General features: G+C 57.0%; 1 protein-coding gene across 1 annotated transcript in view; it reads right to left on the reverse strand.

The window, feature by feature from the left end:
* Nucleotides 1-18,922, reverse strand: part of CSMD1 (CUB and Sushi multiple domains 1) — a 1,021,666-nt gene that overhangs the window by 441,499 nt on the left and 561,245 nt on the right. The gene's annotated exons all lie outside the window — the stretch shown is intronic.

The following is an 18,922-nucleotide window of genomic DNA, read 5'->3' on the forward strand; positions in this document are numbered from 1 at the left end:
AAAGTCAGAGTGCAGAGACGGGCGGAGGCGTCCTGTGGCCACCGCACCACGCCGTGGGGCCATCGCGCCTCCCCTCAGAGGTTGGTCAGTGCAGAGACTGAGACTGGTTCTGAGAAATGGTAGTGGAATCTGTGTCACCCACTGTCTGCTGCAGGCAGCAGAGAGCTTTTAAAATACATTTTTTGGTGCATGAAAGCGTGTCTCCATGCGTGAGTGTGTGTGCATGGGTGAGTGTGAATGTGTGTGTGTGTGAATGTGTGTGCATGGGTGTGAATGTGTGTGTGTGAATGTGTGTATGTGAGTGGATGTGTGTGCATAGGTGTGAGTGTGTATATGAGTGAGTGTGAATGTGTGTGAATGTGTGTAGGTGTGAGTGTATGTGTGTGAGTGTGAGTGTGTGTGCCTGTGCACACATGTGTAATGAATACGCTCAGACACACACAAGCTGTTTAAACCACGCCGTCTTTCCGAGGTGAACCTGGCGTTGAGCCCAGTGTATAGATGACGGCTCCCAGGTGCTTGACTCTGAGGCTGCTCAGCACGAACAGCCTGGTTAGCACATCTCCCTGGTGCGTGTGACAGGACAGGTGCTCGGCACAGGAGCCCACTGTCCCCTCCGGTCCCCCAGGGCTGCACACGCCGTCTGTGCACGGCTTCCCCTCTCACTGCCTCTCCGCGGCCCGCTGTCGGCTCCTGCAAACCCCACTGAAGACGGGGTCCTCTGACGGGGAAGGTCAGTCCCCAGCTCGGTCTCAGAGCTTTGCTAGGAGCTGGGATACGCCACTGGCGCTGCCTCGGGACCAGGCAGGTCACAGGATGCATCTCCCTGGATCCCGGAGCCTGCAGAGCCGCCTTCGTCTTGGTAAGTCCACAGTCACCCTCAGGGTGTCGTGTGGGGGAGGACAGGACACTGCGCTCCCTTCTTAGACGAGGTGGTGGGTGTGAGTGTGGGTGTGAGTGTGGGTGTGAGTGTGGGTGTGAGTGTGGTGTGAGTGTGGGTGTGAGTGTGGGTGTGAGTGTGGATGTGAGTGTGGGTGTGGGTGTCAGTGTGGGTGTGAGTGTGGTGTGAGTGTGGGTGTGGGTGTGAGTGTGGGTGTGAGTGTGGGTGTGAGTGTGGGTGTGAGTGTGGGTGTGGGTGTCAGTGTGGGTGTGAGTGTGGTGTGAGTGTGGGTGTGGGTGTGAGTGTGGGTGTGAGTGTGGGTGTGAGTGTGGGTGTGAGTTGAATGTGGGTTGAATGTGGGTGTGAGTGTGGGTGTGGGTGTCAGTGTGGGTGTGAGTGTGGTGTGAGTGTGAGTGTAGGTTGAATGTGGGTTGAATGTGAGTGTGGGTGTGGGTGTGAGTTGAATGTGGGTGTGATTGGGGTGTGAGTGTTGGTGTCAGTGTGAGTGTGGGTGTGAGTGTGGGTGTGGGTGAGTTGAATGTGGGTGTGATTGGGGTGTCAGTGTGGGTGTGAGTGTGGTGTGAGTGTGGCTGTACGGACTGAGGCACCGTCTGCAGCCTGCCTCCGGCCCTCCCTGTGGGACTTCCCTTGCGCAGGGCACCATCGGCGCAGGGCCCAGGGGGCGTAGTAGAGTCTCCTGATTTGGATATGAAAGGACGTCACTCAACCAGGGTCCACACTTGCTTATACAGTGAAATGAACTGGCAACCTTTAAAAAAGGACAGGTTTGCCCTGGCCAGTGTGGCTCAGCAGCGGAGCATCGCTCAACCACAGACCAATGAGTTGCAGGTTCAATTCTGGTCAAGGGCAGGAACCTCGGTTGTGGTTCGTCCCCGGCAGCAACTAGTCAAAGTCGGTGTTTTTCTCTCTCTCTCCCTCCCACTCTGTCTGAGGATAAATGGAAACATATCCTCGGATAAAGACAGAAAAAAGAAGAGCACAGATTCTGTGAATATTGACTCAGAACCACGGACCTTCAGATTCGATTCTAGAATAGAAGACAGTGTGGCTTCATTTTATGTCCACTGACAGGCCTCAGGGAGGCCAGAGGGCTGGTGAGCGCCATTCCGGGTGTGCCTGTGGGGGTGTCTCTGAAGGGTGAGGGCTGAGGGCCGGGAGGAGCAGGGTCCGACCCCGGAGGGAGGCCAGGAGTTTGTGTTTTGGTGTTCACACCTAACCCTGCCCCGTGAGCATGCCTGGGGAGCTGGGGACGATGCCCGTGCCAGGTGCTGGCTGGCCTCCGCTTCGCCATCGCCCTCAGTAGCGCGGGGTCAGCACAGGCCTCGCCCAGCTCCTCACCTGCCACATGGCAGGAAGGTCAACAGGCTGCGCGGAGGCTGGGAGAGCCCGTGTGTCTGCACGGATGGCCCGACGAGCAGAGGTGGCCCGAGAAGGCCCCCCGAGGTGTGTGAGCAGAGCCGGGCACGGTGGCTCCCCAGACACCTCCTCCAGGACCGGGTTCCCGCATGGCGCTCACACTCGGCTGCCATGAAACGGTCATGCTGGCAAGGCACCCTACGTGCCTGTGGTCTGAGTGATTTTACAGAAAATAATCCTGGATCCACAGCGGCCACAGACCCGCTCTGACCTGTATCGGATGGAGCAGGACGGTCGGCCACTTCAATAACAATGGCAGTACCTTTACCTCGTGGAGAGGAATTTGCCGACGTTATCACAACGGGTGGCTCTCTAAAGGAACAATCATTGATTTTCCTCTTCTTTCTTTCCTGCTCTCTAGAGATAAGCCGGTTAGCGGCAACGACCCGGATGTGCAGCTCACCAGGGCAGATGGTCTGAGCTCTCTCAGGAGAAACCTCCTCTGCTTGGCATCAGCCCCGTGTCCCGGCTCTGGCCGTCGGAGTCTCATTCCTCTTAGAAAATGTCATGTTTTAATTTCTGGGATCATTTTAGTGACAGACGTCGGCCCTGCTTCTAGAGCTGAGTGGAAGGGCTGTGCTGAGATACACTCTGAACTGCCTTAGCCCGGCTCTGCATCGCCAAGCCCCCGCGATGACCACCCCTGTGCCTGGTCTGGTCTCTTTTTAGGGAGGCCGCAAGGAGAGCAATCTGTTTCCTCCCGACTCCACTCAGACCGAGGCCCGCGGAGCACGGCTCTGGGCTGGGCAGCTCTTCCTTTCTTTTTCTTTACTGATTTTTTTGGAGAGAGAGAGAAACATTGATGGGAGAGAACATGGGTTGGCTGCCTCCTGCACGCCCCCCACTGGGGATCAGGCCCACAGCCCGGGCATGTGTCCTGACCGGGAATCGAACCATCGACCTCTTGGTGCAGGGTTGACGCTCAACCACTGAGCCTCACCTCCGGGCTGGGCAGCTCTTCCTAAGCCACGCCAGGTGCCCAGCCGGCCGTCTCTGACACGTCCACCAGAGGGGTTATGGTTCCTTCTGTCCAGCTGCCTCCCCACGCAGGGGTGATGTTTAAGGAAGGGTTCCCCGCCAGCCCTCGCTGGGCACCCTTTGCATGAGATCGTTTGGAGTCGAAGGAGAAAATGAAAACTAGCCGGGCTGGCCGTCTCTGAAGCGGCGGGAGCACCTGCACTGCTGCCGGCCCTCGGTCACAGCCAGGATGTCCTCGCCCCTGACCGGCCTTCAGCCCGCAGGTGACGGCGGTCGTGGGAGACTCTGATCAGAAACAACCGCACCACCTGCGAGGGGTTGAGGAGGGTCCGAGGAAGGGGAGCGCCCGTCTCCCTCACAGGTTTGGAGGGTGACTGCAGTCACCATTGAAGAGACTGACACACTCATGTGTTCAACACATGGAGCAGCTGTGCATGAAGGACCATCGCTCTTTTGTTCTCCGAGTTTAATAAATATAGAAATACCCTCGATGATGGCGTGACTTCCCTGGACGCCCAGAGGGATTCGGGCAGGGAACCTGCTCTGTGTGGTGCTCTGAGGATGGACCCCGGTCAGCACCCAGGTGTCCAAACCCACAGGACGCACAGCACACAGTGACCCCTGCTGTCGCCTCTGGACTCCGGGTGTCACGCAGGTTCCGTTGTGATGACTGTACCGGCGGGTGGGGTGTTGCTCACGGGGGGCCGTGGAGTGGGGGGCAGGGCTGTGGACCTTCGCTCAGCCTGGCTGTGACCCTGATTCGGCTCTAAGTTCACAAAGCGTTAGAAAGACGAAGAGAGGGAGCAAGGAGACCCCCGGAGGAAAGACGAAAGCCACGTGGGCGAGCGGAGGTGCTTCTACAGGTGCCGTGCCTGGGCGTGGTCCCTGTCACTGAGTCATCTCATGGAATACGGAGGCTGCCACCAACACCTTCTTTACTTCACCCCTGGGTTGAAATTGCACCTGCGGCTGACACACTGTTCGAATGTGAGTTTTCCTCACGATGGTCACGCCCACACGGTGACGGTTCTCCCCACGCGTTTGTGGGGTTATTCTCGGGTCTCTGCTCACTGTGCTTCTGCAGCCTCCTGAGTGGATGGCCGGGTCTCCGGAGCTATTTCTGCCCGTGGGCCTCATCTGCTGCTGCTGCCGTGGGGTGGGAGGCTGGGACCTCCTCCCCCCATCTTGCTGGCAAAGTTTTGAATTCTAAGTTTTACAAAACACTTGCAGTTAAAATATGTGATGTGTACTAGATCCATAAAGAACCCCCCCCCTTCCTCACGCCCTTCTCCCCAGAGGGGCGCACGGCCTTGGTGCCCCACGCGTGATGCCCAGGCTGCCAGGCTGCGGGAAATGCTGTCCTCCCTGCACCTGTCCACCTTTCCGTCCGTTCGCATCTTCAAGGCTTTTAAAGCAAGTGTGTGTGCAGAACACTGCCGTCCATCTCTACACCTGTTGATGTGTACCCTCTACCGTGAGGCTGCCTCGATGCCGTATGTTAGCTGGGGACTCCATCCTGTTTATACAGTCCAGGGCCCTGCACACACTACGGTGTCTTCCTATACATACATACGGTGCAGTGTGATTTACAAACTGGTCGTAATAAGAGACCAACAATAACGAATAATAAACGACATACATGTAACAATATTCTGTAGTAAAATTAGGTGAATGTGGTCTCTCTCTCTCTCAAAACACCTTACTGAACTCACCACCTTTTTCCTTAACGGACACGCTTCCCGCCCCTCCTTGGCGTGGCGGGGTGGCCAGCAGAGCTGCTCTCGCGCGTGGTCTTACTCGGGAGCTCAGGGAGACTGGGCACCGACCCTCACGCCAGGACAGGGCGTCCGGCGATCTAGCGATACCCCCTGACCCCGGGCGGAGTGTGCCCGCAAGGGGAGCTGGACAGCACGCGCTGCCCCCAGGCAGACCGGTGGCCACTCGGGGTTTTCCCACGAGCCGAGAACAAGTGCAGTCGGAGGGCGTGGAGCCTCGGAAGGTGGCGCCATGGTAAGGACCACTCCTGTCTCATTGTGACAAACAAACGGCTTTCACGCGGAAGGCGACTCCCAGAGACCCTGGTGCTTCTTCCCCTCCCTTCCCATCGCTTTTGCCGTTCTCCTGAGCCAAGGCAGGAGAAGGTTCTAGAAGCGTACGTACCCAGGACGTCAGGCAGGACGTGAGGACGGGGTCACAGAGGGGGGGACAGGGAGCCTGAAACCACGTCAGCAAGTGCTGGGACAGGACCTCACTAAATCCTCGCCACTGGCCGAGGGGTGCCGGGAGACACCCCAGAGACCACACGACGGACCCACCGCTCTGCGGGATCAGTCGTCTGGCCGGGGGGTGCCGGGAGCACCCCAGAGACCACACGACGGACCCACTGCTCTGCGGGATCAGTTATCTGGCCGGGGGGTGCCAGGAGACACCCCAGAGACCACACGACGGACCCACTGCTCTGCGGGATCAGTTATCTGGCCGGGGGGTGCCAGGAGACACCCCAGAGACCACACGACGGACCCACCGCTCTGCGGGATCAGTTATCTGGCCGGGGGGTGCCGGGAGACACCCCAGAGACCACACGACGGGCCCACCGCTCTGCGGGATCAGTTATCTGGCCGGGGGGTGCCGGGAGACACCCCAGAGACCACACGACGGACCCACCGCTCTGCGGGATCAGTTATCTGGCCGGGGGGTGCCGGGAGACACCCCAGAGACCACACGACGGACCCACCGCTCTGCGGGATCAGTTATCTGGCCGGGGGTGCCGGGAGATACCCCAGAGACCACACGACGGGCCCACCGCTCTGCGGGATCAGTTATCTGGCCGGGGGGTGCCGGGAGACACCCCAGAGACCACACGACGGACCCACCGCTCTGCGGGATCAGTTATCTGGCCGGGGGGTGCCGGGAGATACCCCGGAGACCACACGACGGGCCCACCGCTCTGCGGGATCAGGCGTCTGTGGGGCACACAGAAGGCCGTGGACCCAGCTCACAATGTCCGGGGCTCAGCGGGAGCAGGAGGCTCTGTGTACTGCCGGGAACAGGTCACCTGACGTGGGATTTATTATGTTCCCCCAGCGATATTTTAAGTGAATCTCTTTTGAGCGCAACTTTAAATTTTCCAGGGAGACACTTCCCGTTCATCGTTGTTAAAACGCGATTTAATTTCCTTGCGGAGCAAAGGGGCCGGCGTTGACCCTGCGACCAGAGAACATCTCTGGATGTTCGCTCAGTTTTACTTCACGTTATCGTATTTGTACTTTCCCCGCCTGTCTTCCAAACGCCGGTCAAAACGCGCCGAGAACGGGGCCCCTATCTTGAACACCTGTTGCTGAAACAATGATCCACACCTGCAAAATCATTAGCTTCCCGCCTGGAAGTAATCAGATTAAATTAGCTAATGAAATAAGACCCGGAGAGTAATCATCCAAGTGAAAACTTCATTTCACAAGAAATGACTTTGAAAATAGAATTTCTGGGCAAAGACAATTGCAAATCATATGAGATTTGGAAAAGGAACATTAAAAACACCGAATGGTACCATGTGTGATATTAAGTATTAAGTTATGATCCACACGTATCCGGATGATAGGATATTACCGCCAGTTCACATCAAGGGCTACAATGTTAAAATACTTGCAATTTTTTTCTGCAATATAAATGCAGACATTTAACATTAGGGGAACTTGGAGAGGCAGGTGCGTTGAAGAATCTCGGGGGTAACGTAATGCTGACTGCAGTCTCGGACACTAGAGCATTTCCTCTAAAAAGTAGAGAAAAATTAATGCCCGAGCTCCTTGTATCTCCAGTATCCCCGTAATTAAAATTCTCCTAGACCCTCCTGGGTTTCATCGAAAGAATAATGAAAAACTAAAGAAGGCGCACACATGAGAGCCATCTACAAAAGGCTACTTTGTCAGAGTTAAAAAAACACACAAAAAACGATGCAACAGCGGCGTCACCGGATTGAAATTCTGTATAATTTCAGTTCTCCACGGAAACTGCTTTCTCAGAGGCTTTAAATACCAAGTTCAATGATCTCCGCTGAGTGACTTTTATACTGTCCGGCTCTGCGCCTTCGGTCAGCCACGACTGTAACCCGAGTGGAGTTCGCCAGGGAGCAGTCACACAGAAAGTGTTCCTAATAAAAGTAGTCACCAGGGTGCCGCTGACTCTGTGCCAGGACTGACCGTGGGGACTCGGCTGTCCACTCCCTCGTGGGGGCTTCTCGCCTCCTCGGTGAGCCCTGCAGCGGGTCACCTGGAGCTGGTCACCTGGAGCTGGTCACCTGCAGCTGGTCACCTGGAGCTGGTCACCTGCAGCTGGCCACCCTGGAGCTGGTCACCTGGAGCTGGTCACCTGGAGCTGGTCACCTGCAGCTGGTCACCTGCAGCTGGTCACCTGCAGCTGGTCACCTGGAGCTGGTCACCTGCAGCTGGTCACCTGGAGCTGGTCACCTGCAGCTGGTCACCTGGAGCTGGTCACCTGCAGCTGGCCACCCTGTAGCTGGTCACCTGGAGCTGGTCACCTGGAGCTGGTCACCTGCAGCTGGTCACCTGCAGCTGGTCACCTGGAACTGGTCACCTGGAGCTGGTCACCTGGAGCTGGTCACCTGCAGCTGGTCACCTGGAGCTGGTCACCTGCAGCTGGTCACCCTGTAGCTGGTCACCTGGAACTGGTCACCTGGAGCTGGTCACCTGGAGCTGGTCACCTGCAGCTGGTCACCTGGAGCTGGTCACCTGCAGCTGGTCACCCTGTAGCTGGTCACCTGGAACTGGTCACCTGGAGCTGGTCACCTGCAGCTGGTCACCCTGTAGCTGGTCACCTGGAGCTGGTCACCTGCAGCTGGTCACCCTGCAGCTGGTCACCTGGAGCTGGTCCAATGTTGTAGAAGTGGACAGATTTCCAATTTAAACACTGAGTTTGATTATCCCAGTGTAACATTCTTCCTACTTTTTTTTTAGGATGGTAGAGGTTCTGCAGTCTGATCCCTACTGTCCCTTAGAAAACCTTCTCTGGTCCACGCACTGGGCACGGAAGCGGTGGGACCCAAGGGGACGCAGTCCTGGCCCGGCGGCGGGGCGGCCTCCAGGCCCTGTCCGGGCTGCACTGCTTTGGTCAGGGATGACGAAGGCTGGTCGAGGTGATCCTGTGATTCGAAAACAATCAGCCTGTATTTGCTCACGGTCTCTCTCGTGGCCCACTTCTCTCTCCTGCGCCGGGAAACGCCACAGGACCCTGCTCTTTGGTTTCCTCCGAGAACGGAGCTCCACACGGGCTCCCAGGGCAGAACAGCTGTGCTGACCAGCACCCGCTGCCTGGCCAGATGTGCCTGGGACTCGGTGCCCCTCCCAGAGGCGGGTCTCTGTGCGAGGACCAGACATGGCCCAGAAAGCACTGGGGGTCCTGCCGGAGAGGCGCCCCTCTGAGTGCGAGGTTGGGGCGGTCGGCAGCACCCGTCAGAACAGAAATGGAACATGGGCCACACGTGACCCCGTATGGAACTTCAAATTTTCCAGTAGACACATTTATGAAGTTCCAAACAATAAAGCGACAAGAACAATCATTTCAACATGTCGTGACGTGCGGTCATGTCCTCACATCGCCTTTGGCATCTGGCGTGTTCGATGCTCAGGGCTCTGCTCTGTCTGAACCAACCACAGTCCACGTTCTCTGGCCACACGTGGCCGGTGGTGACAGGTGGCCAGTGGCCACCACTGATAGGACAGGTAACATCGACGGGGAAGACGAGTCAGGAGCCGCACGACCGTGTTGAACTGTGAGTGGGTTTTGCAGGAGCTGTCGGAGGGGGACTGGGATTGGTTGTGGATGGAGGAGCGGATGCCTTCTGCAGCTGGGGGATCGCCCGGGGAAGACGGGGGGCCGGGAGGGGTACGTGAGGGGGGGTTTGGCAGGTCGCAGGCTGGGTGGGCGGGGGTCAAAGAAGGTCAGCCAGGCATCCTTAAGTCTGACAGCGAAAGAGGAGACAGGACGTCACGCAGGCTCCTCGGCTCAGTTTCTCATCGAAACGCTCAGGGCAACCACTTGTCACCACCTGTGATAATGGTTGTAGCCATTTTTTTATTTACTTTCATATGTTTTTATTGATTTTCCAAAGAGACGGGAAGTGAGAGGAAGAGAGAAGCATCAATGAGACAGAAATCGATCGGCCGCCTCCGGCACACACCCCCGGGGATCAAGCTCACAACCCAGGCACGTGCCCTGACCGGGAATGAATTGGGACCTCTCAGTCCCAGGACTACGCTCCGTCTGCTGAGCCCCGCTGGCCGGGCCAGAATCTCAGCGTACCAGATGGGCTTCAGTTTCCGGGGTCACAGTGCTCTGTAGGCAGACACATCTCCGCACACCCAGGACACGCACTGGGGGCTACAGCCGTACCTCCGCCAGAGCCCGCACTGTCCTCTGTGCTCAGCTGTGCAGACAGGGAACCTCCGGCCGAACAAACACGAAGAAGGGTTTTCTGAACTTGTGATGGGACGTGCGCACACCTGGGCCCTGCTCTGCAGGTAGTCACCCTGAGAAGGAACAGGCGCCTCCCCAGTTGAGTCCACCTACGACACGCAGGCTGACCCTTCCCCTCTGCCCCTCCCCCGGCGCCCTTCACCCACCTGCCCCCAGCACAGGGCTCACCTTGATCACGCCCACGTCTGCCCAAAGCATACGTTTCTATCCTTCCCTTCTACAAATGTCAAATCTAATTAAACATCTCCCAATGGCTCTTGATTTGTTTTTGTTTTTTTCTTTTCTTTTTTAACCTTCCAGGTTGCCCTTTCCGGCTCAATGTTCTCCTTTTCCCTCAGCTTCACGAACACCCGCAGCCCACTCGGGTCCACGGCACACTTCCCGCTGTGTCTCCGCCTGTCTGTGCCGTGTCCTCTCTGGGCGGGGAGTCCTCCACCACTGACCAACAGTGGGGTCCACCTCGGCCTTTCCTGTGAATGCTCGCACTTCTCAACCTGAAACCCAGCGGCGCCCCTCGATTGCAGGCACCCCTCGATTGCACGGAGTCCACGAACACGCTGCTGACATCAGTGTGCACAGAGTCCACAGCCTGTGTACATTTTCACTGGGGCCCCGACCACGTCTGTGTTGAGAGCTACCAGTGAAATCATAGACCCTGAAGGCTAAGACTGTGGGCTATTAAACACTGTTCGATGTCAATGCTAACACTCTTCCTGCGACCTCTGATTTCTACACTTGTAAAGGACGTACTGTTTTTATTGGCTGGGTGACTTATTACGTGAAGCAACAGCCTTAGTATTCAAATTTTTAAAAATGTATCTTGAGCCCTGGCGGGTGTGGCTCAGCAGTTAGAGCGTCGGCCCATGGACCAATGGGTCACAGCTTCCATTCTGGCCAAGGGCATGTACCTCGGTTGCGGTTTGTCCCTGGCCCTGGTTGGGTCGTGCAGGAGGCAACCAGTTCATGTGTCTCTCTCGCATCGATGTTTCTCTTTCTCTCTCTCTTCCTTTCTCTCTCTCTCCCCCTCCCTCCCACTCTATCCAAAGATAAATAGAAAAATATCCTCAGGTTAGGATTAAAAAGTATATATCCTCGCCCTGGCCAGTTTGGCTCAGCAGTTAGAGCATCAGCCTGCGGTCCGGAGAGACCCGGGTTCGGTTCCCACTAAGGGCACGTACCTCGGTTGCAGTTTGTCCCCGGCCCTGGTTGGTTGTGCGGGTGGCAGCCACTTGATGTGTCCCTTTCACGTCGATGTTTCTCTCTCTCTCCCTTCCTCTCTCTCCCTCCCGCTCTATCCGAAGATAAATAGAAAAATATCCTCGGGTTAGGATTAAACAGTATATATCCTCATTGTTGAAAGTACTACAGGTATCCTTACCTTCCCCTGGGTCCCCTCCTCCCTGCTCCACGCTGGCACCCACCCCAGCCCGTCACCGCCCTGTGTCCGCGGGCTGGGCGTGTGCGACACCAGTTCTTCAGCTGACCTCTTCCCCCCCCCCCCGAGGTCCCTCAGTCTGCTCCCCGCTCCCTCGTCCCCGGATCTATTTTGTCCGCCCGTGTGTTGCGCTCATACAGTCCACGCATACGTGAGGCCGCGTGGTGCTGTCTTCCTCTGGCCGATCTCACTGGGGCAACAGCAGTGTGGTCTGTGCCTTTATGTCCGAGCCGACCGCCTCCGCACGGCGGCGGTGCAGCTGGGCCTCCCGTGGTGGCAGCGCCGTGGGCCACGGTCTCTGCCGCAGGCGCAGAGGAGGCGCCACGCTGACCACACCGTCTCCACGTGGGCGCTGACAGCTCAGGTCGACAGCCTTCTAAAACGTGCGGCGACACGGTGCGGCCTTAGTGCCCGGCACACGCCGCCCCCAGAGGCGAACGGGAGCGGCCGGCAGGTGAACACGGGTCTGCGGGTCCGAGTGACCCCGTGGCCAGGAGCGCACCCCCTGAAGTCTGACGGCGGAGGGTTCACAACCCAAAGGCCAGGGTAACTGGTCTCATCACACAAATGAAAGTTGTGCAAAGACAATCACCCGAGGGAGACAAGCCCTCCCAAGCTTCTCTCCGTTGGGCCTAAGAGCTCAGCGTCCCCCGTGGTGGCCGCGTACAGATCTGTTTCAAAGACCTGCCACCGAGTGAGTCGCCCGGTCGCTACTGATTCTCCAGGGGACCTGGAACATGCCGGCGTCCCGGGAAAGAAAGGACTTAGTTCAGCAGCTCTGTGCAACGTGGCTAAGATGCCTCGTGTGTCCGTAGTTTGAACACAATTTTTAAATAAATCAGTGCGTTTGCTCCATGGGGCGGCCTCCAGGAGAGAGGGCCAGCTGTTATTTCAGCACCTCTAATGAACAGAAAGACACACTTTCCTCAAGACACGTGTCCTTTTGTTCCAACGTGAGCAAGAAGGTACCTCCAGTGTCTGCTCAAGGAATCGCTGCTGAAATAGAAGCACCTTCTCTTGTCCTGTCTTAATAGACACGACACAGCTGTGTGGTTTCCTAACACATACTCCAAAGGCACCCACAAGTCACACCTGCTCACCGCCTTCCGCGGAGGTCAGAGGGCAGTCTACAAAATCCCTGCTCCACACCAGCCCACGGTCCTCGCGCAGACGGGGGTTAGAGCCACTGTCCCTGGGCCAGGCCCACAGCCCTGCAGGCAGGGGCCCCCAGCAGGCCACCCTCATCCCTCAGCTCCCGAGTGCCCCCCACCTTGGAGATCGGACACCACGCCCGTCAGCCCCCCGAGATGTTCCCTGGATCGGGGGGGGGGCACAACCAGTGTCAGAGAGGAGGGCGTGGGAACCACCGTGAGGTTGCTCACTTGCTAATCCATGAGGAGTGCCCTGACCCGTCAGGGGGGATGCTAGGTGATGAGGTCATGGGAGGGGGTCCTCTGCCGACCAGCTCAGCTGATGTGCTGAAAGGATCTCAGACAACTTCTCTCTGTGTCCACCTGAAGCCCAGCCTCTGCTGGAAAAACGCAGTCGGCCGGCGGGACCTCCCCACAAGGAGCCACAGGACTGTCCCTGGGGGGACCTCGCGGGCAACGGGGGCATGGATGGCCCCTGCGATCCCGCCTCCCCCACGGGATGGCCCCCACCGCTGTCCTGTGGCTGGGCTCCTGGTCCTGACACCCCCAGGCATTGGGATTCAGTGTGTCATGCTCCCGGGAGGGCCTTCTCCAGGCACCCCGACATGTCCCCCCCGCAGCTCCACCCTCTTCACTTCTTCCTTTCTCTCCCCCTTTCCGACATCAGCGTCATGACAGCAGGGCTCCCTGTGTTGTTGCTGCTGTAAATCGAGGGGTGAGGGGACACGGGGGCACACCCCTAGCATTCTATGACTGCGACAATGAACACGACCCCCCACCCCTGTGTTCCCTAAACGAAGCTGGTGACAATCAGACTACCGCTTACCTGGCCCGTCATCCAGGTCACCGGGCGTGGCATCGCCCCGTCCAGCATCCGGTGCTCGGGTCGGGGAGGAGACGGGCCCCCTGTCCACATGGCTCTCCCTTTGCCACACGTCACTGCCGTGGCCACAACCACACACTCCTGGTGGACGGTTCTCCCCAGTAGGTCAAGCCTCACACCGGATAGTGGCCAAGCCTCAGGCGGATTTGCACGTCTGGGTGATGTCATCTCCTCTTCCCGGATGTGCGCACTGGGGACCAGCTTTGTTCCTGTGTCCAGTGCCCGAGAGGGTTCCGAGCAGCCCTCCCCGAGACACCCGGGCACCAGCTGCGAGCTCACAGGGGAGCCCCCAGGAGTGTCTGCAGGCAGGTTGTGTGTCCGTCTCCACGCCTGCGGCTCAGACACTCAGCCATCCTGGGGTCCCGTGGGCCACCTGGGACGACCCCCACGTCTTTAAGGAATGCAAACAAACCTTCCAAGACACATCCGTCCTCTCTGGCTGTCTTTTCTCCTCGTCCTCCGTCTCCTCGTGCAGGTGGGAGCCTGCCGTGTTGGGGCTGGGCTCACCTGGACCTCCCTGGCCCTCTCTCCGCTCCGGCCCGCTCCTCTCTTCCCTGGGCCCTCCCTCGCGCCCCCTAGGCCTGCACCCCGAGGCCCCTCCTGCAGCCGCCCCTCTGCCCCTGGGTCGGCCGGTGCGTTAGGTGTCACTGTGCCCTCCCATGGGGATTGTCGGTTCACGTCTGTCTTTCTTCTTCCCTGGCCGCAGGGGCCAGAAGCGGACGCGTCATTTTGGCCCGCGGTTCCCGCGCCGAGCCACACTGCAGACACCCCAGAAGGGGCCCGGCGGGCTTTGCTTCCGAAGGACGAGCCGGTGTCCGGTGAACGGCCACTGCACAGTGACGCTGGTGCACAGAGTCCGGGGGGGCACAAGGGAGGAAGCGGTGGGGAAGTCACTCCGAGGCTGACAGGGACGTCTCTAAGCTCCTGAACCCATAAAGCATCCGGGAGGTGACACAGCCTGCGAGGCGGACGCAGGCCTGCTCAGGTGTCTCCCATGTGGGGTCACAAACCGAGTCTGAGAGCACCGTCCTGTCCCCGCATCCCCTCTTCAGTCTGCACATCTGTCCGGGCGATGCTCGCTCCCATTTCTGATGTCAGACCAGGCGGGGGCTTCCGGACAGAGACCTGGGGCTTCGGTCCCAGGCAGGTGTTGCCAGGGGCCTGCCTCGAGGGCTTGGACGCAGGCAGTGTCCCTCCGGTCTCCACCCCGCAGCACACGGAGGTGCCCTCAGCGCAGTGACCTGGGGGGTGGACACGGGGCAGCCCGTGGAGCGCTTCCTGCACACCCCCCGTGTGTGCGCAGCACGCACGAGGCCTGGAGATGCGGCCTTTGCCCCCGCGCCTGTCCTGGTCCACTGGCCATCGCCGTCCTCTTCAGATGGTGGACACGTGTCCAGCGTCTCTCTTCCGCCTCCACCTGCCGCGGCCTTGGTTACACACGCACATCGGCTGGCGTTTTCCTCCTAAGTAAACGTCTTCACTCTGTGACTCAGTGTATCACGTTCCCGCCGTACCTCTGCCCCTCACCTCCGTCCCGTTACAGCCCCGGGTCCTGCCGGCCCGCGTGTCCCCTCGAAGGGACGAGCCTGACTCCCTGATGGGTGGGTCGGCGGGACGGACAGCTGTCTGGAAGCTGGCTCTTGTCAGTGGGGTTTCACTTTCACTTCCTCAAAGAATCCCCCTGACCAGAATCGAACCCGAGACTCTTTGGTCCGCGGGCCAACACTGAGCCGAACTGGCCAGGGCAAAACTGGTTTTCTTTTGGAGGTTTAGTGGTTTTAAGAATTCCTCAGAGGACATAAGATTAGGTTTTGCTCATTAATTTCGCTTGAGAGAAAAGCACCTGTCTGTGCCCATCTGCAAGGTCCGCTGGGTGGAGGGTGGGTGGCGTCCACTGCGCCCGAGTGCCAGCCCCAGGGTCCCGGCCAGCCCCGCGGACCGGTGTGTGGCGGAGCTGCTGTCTCAGGGACAGATGGACACCCGCCCTCCGTGCCGGGCCCAGGTCTGCCCACGGCCTCTTAGACTGAGCAGGTGCACTGACCGCAGGTGGCCGAGGACATGCGTGCTGGGCCCGGGAGGACACACGTTTCTTCCAAACGGGAATCTGACTGAAAGAATGACGCCCCCAATTTCCCTGAAGACATTTCTTTTCCCGAGATGATCACTATTACGTTTACTGTGTATCTTTTTCTACAGAACGCAGGTGTCAGACACATTGTATCACATTTATGCATTTTACAGTGACAAAAAGAGAGCAGGAATTAGGGGCCTGCTGATGTGTAACTTGCTTTTCCATGAACTTTATATTATGATTGCTTTTCTTTTCTTTTTTTTCTTTTATATTTTTCCATTTCTTTAGTCTTGTGGAAAGTATTATAGATGTTCCCCCCTTCTTCCCCCACTGACCCCGCCTCCCGCTCCCTCCAACCCTTCCCCACACTGTTGTCTGTGTCCATGGGCTGTGCATCCATGCGTATCAGTCCTTTGGTTTATCGCTTCCCACCCGACCCCCATCCCTCTGAGGTCCGTCCGTCTGCTCCCTACTTCCATGTCTCTGGATCTATTTTGATCATCAGCTTATTTTGTTCATTATGTTCCATAAATAAGTGAGATCATGTGGTGCTTGTCTTTCTGAACAACAAGAAAGTCTTCATTTTCTAAAAAGGTCTTCACATTACATGACAAGGAAAATCAATAATCATATAGAACCATCACCCGAAGGAAAGCGAAAGATTTGTGTCGACGCAAGATGTCAATCCATGCTCCGTTTTCCCGTGATTTGTGAGACAGGCGCTCTCTCCAAATGAGAGATTTACTACAAACACTTTCCAAATGATTCACCAGTTGCAGAAATCAATGGCATTTCATTTCGTAAAAACTGTACTTTTACAAAGAGCCGGGTAAACATATGTAAAACCGGAGCTCAGCACATACGTGGCTGCTTCGTAGTGAGGAGGCATCCGTGGGCCAAGATTAATGTGTCTTTAAAACTTCATCTTGTAGACGTCAAAAACGTCTAGATGACAAATCGCACAAAGTAGGTGATAATTTAATTATAATTAATGGTGGAGGCAACCTATAAAGAATGGACTCAATTTTCAGCTGATTAAAAAGAAAAAAAAGAAAGAGTGTTCCCGGCATCCATCTGCCTTTCCATCAGAGCTCAGGCACAGGCAGCCACGGACGGACCCCCGCCCGGAGGGTGTATTTTAGGCTTCCCAAAGGACTGAGCGGTGTCACCTGTCAGTCAACCTTACTGCTGCCCCCACGTAACTTGATTGGGAGATTGAAGAGATAAAGCCACAGAAGGAAGTGTAAGATTCAGAGAATAAAGGATGTGGAGAGAAAAGCCGTAAACATCAGGAAGAGAAGAAGCGTATTTCACGGCGGGGCTGTTTATTGGGCCAGAAGAGCAGCGGGTTTAAAAGGCCGTGTTCTTTGTTTTCAGAAGTTGTAGAATTCTACGCGGCCTGTGCTCTCGGACGGAGCGGCACTTTCTCGTGGACGGGCTGGGGACCGCCGGGGGTTTCACAGAAACCCCACCCAGGGGCAATCACCGTTTCTCCAAGGAACACAGGTGGCATCTTTATATTCTCGAGAGTCACCAGGGATGTTAAAATGGCCGCAAGTGCAGAAATGTGTGTTTTTTAAAAAGGTTCCCTTCTCACCAAACCGCCCAGGGTCCAGCCCTCTGACGGAACGTTTGCAGAGAGAATGAGGCGCCTTTGGAAGGCCCGGGCACGTTCACCGCTGGTCGGGGTGCTGATCTTGTGGTTTCCTAGCATGTCCACGGCCAGGCTGCTTTTCTGCGACTGTGTCGGTAACCACAGCATCTTCCCCCTCATTTTGTTTGGTGACATAAAAGTGCCGTCCGACTGGACTCCCCGGTGTTCCCTCCAGGTGGGGAAGAACCATGAGTGACATGCTGTCCTTCTAGGACGGGAAGGGTTCCCACGTGGCCGCCCAGAATGACAACCGGAGGCCTCTTGGTTACTGGGACGTTTACGGGGACACGTGGTGGGGGCTGGCGGGGCTCTGAGGGGCCCTCTCGGCATGTGGCCTTGGAGGGAACTGCCCCCTGCTGCCCTCGGCCTGGTCTTGTCAGCAGGGGCCGACCTGCAGCTTCCGTTCACTGCTGAGGGTTCTGCCCTCTGCAATCGGAGTAAATCTCCCCTGGGACCACCAGCCTCTTTAGAAGCACCTGGTGCTCCTCTGGATGTGTCATGTTAACACCGGTCGCTCCCCATCGGGTCAGTGTTCTTACAAAGGGCGGCACTGACCAGCCACCCCGTCAGCCTGACGCCTCCTGGGACCCGGGGCTGGGGGCAAATGAACAGCCTCTCGCGTGGGGTCTGGTGGAAGGTCAGTGTCAGCCCAGAGAGCTGTCCCGTCGGCCACCGTTGGGCCGTGTGTGTGCCCGACATTAGGTTTTTGCGCCTTTTTATCTCTTTGCGCTCATGTGCAAATGTTTCTACTCACCACTTAGATGATATATATTCTTTTAAAATCAATGGGGACCCGTTTAAGCTCTTGCAATTTTCTGCCAGGCAGTGTGCTCCTTCTCGTCACCGTTGTCCAGCCTCTTCGAAGCTGGCCCGCTATGGTGCCTTTCTGGTGTTGCTGCGCAGAAGCCCCTGCACCGACCAGGTTTGCGGGGTGCACTGGAACCTTCTCGGTAGTTCCGTGCCAATCGGACCATCAGGACGCTCGGAGGAGACAGCGCAGCAGCCGGGAGCAACTGTGTAGATTCGCCTACCTCCTTCCAGGACCGTCCAGTGCCTTCTAAATGCTCACCGACGACTCAGATCGGCCTGGGGGACCTTCACAGAGACCTGCCGGGTGGCTGGCACGACGCGCCCGCGCTCTCCTTCCGAACACGTTGTTCACACAACCTCCTCCTGACCTGCGCGTGTCTGGAGCATGGGGGGTACGTAATTTTCTGGTCCTGGCTAGCTTGGGGCCCATGTCCGGGAATGTGGCCTTTGAGGACATGAGAGGTGTTCCCTTGAGAAACCCTCTCGCTTTCCGACAGTTGGACTATTTTTATGAAAGTGGAATGGTTTTCAATGGCTCTCTTAATAGACTGAGTTCTTTCCATGGTATTGATAAGGATTACTGATTATTAGAATCATATAGGAAATTATAATACTATGCAGGCACGAACATGAGAAATTAGATACAAAGAGAGATTCAGAATCAACCCCACAGACAACTGACTACAGAGCACCCAGCAGCGTGTGTGTTTCGAGGTTCATTTCGATGCAAACCCCTAAACCAGGTGGCGGATGTACCAAGGGTGACTGTACTTCGGAGCGAAGGGCACATGTCGATACACCTGAGCAATTTCATGCAACCTCCCTGCTACGCCCTTCCCAGGGCCTGGATACAATGTGACCAGAGCACTGGTGTCTTCGCCAGGCAGGTGCATAGAAATTAAAATGAATGTTAATTGATGCTTATTGATCCATACAAAGCAATAATTCCAGCAACACAGGAAAACCCCTTGCACACACCACAGTGAAAAGCCTTATAAACACGTTGCCAGTTGCTATCTATAGACTTGCTCCTGTTAACTGTGCATAGAGGGGTCTGAGGTATTTTCAAGCGTCTACGTCTTGTCCTGTCTTTAGTGAGGGAACCCTGGCATCTCAGAGCTGGGAAGGACCAGA

This window comes from Molossus molossus, unplaced genomic scaffold (genome assembly GCF_014108415.1).
Source record: "Molossus molossus isolate mMolMol1 unplaced genomic scaffold, mMolMol1.p scaffold_m16_p_9, whole genome shotgun sequence".
Lineage (NCBI taxonomy): Eukaryota > Metazoa > Chordata > Mammalia > Chiroptera > Molossidae > Molossus > Molossus molossus.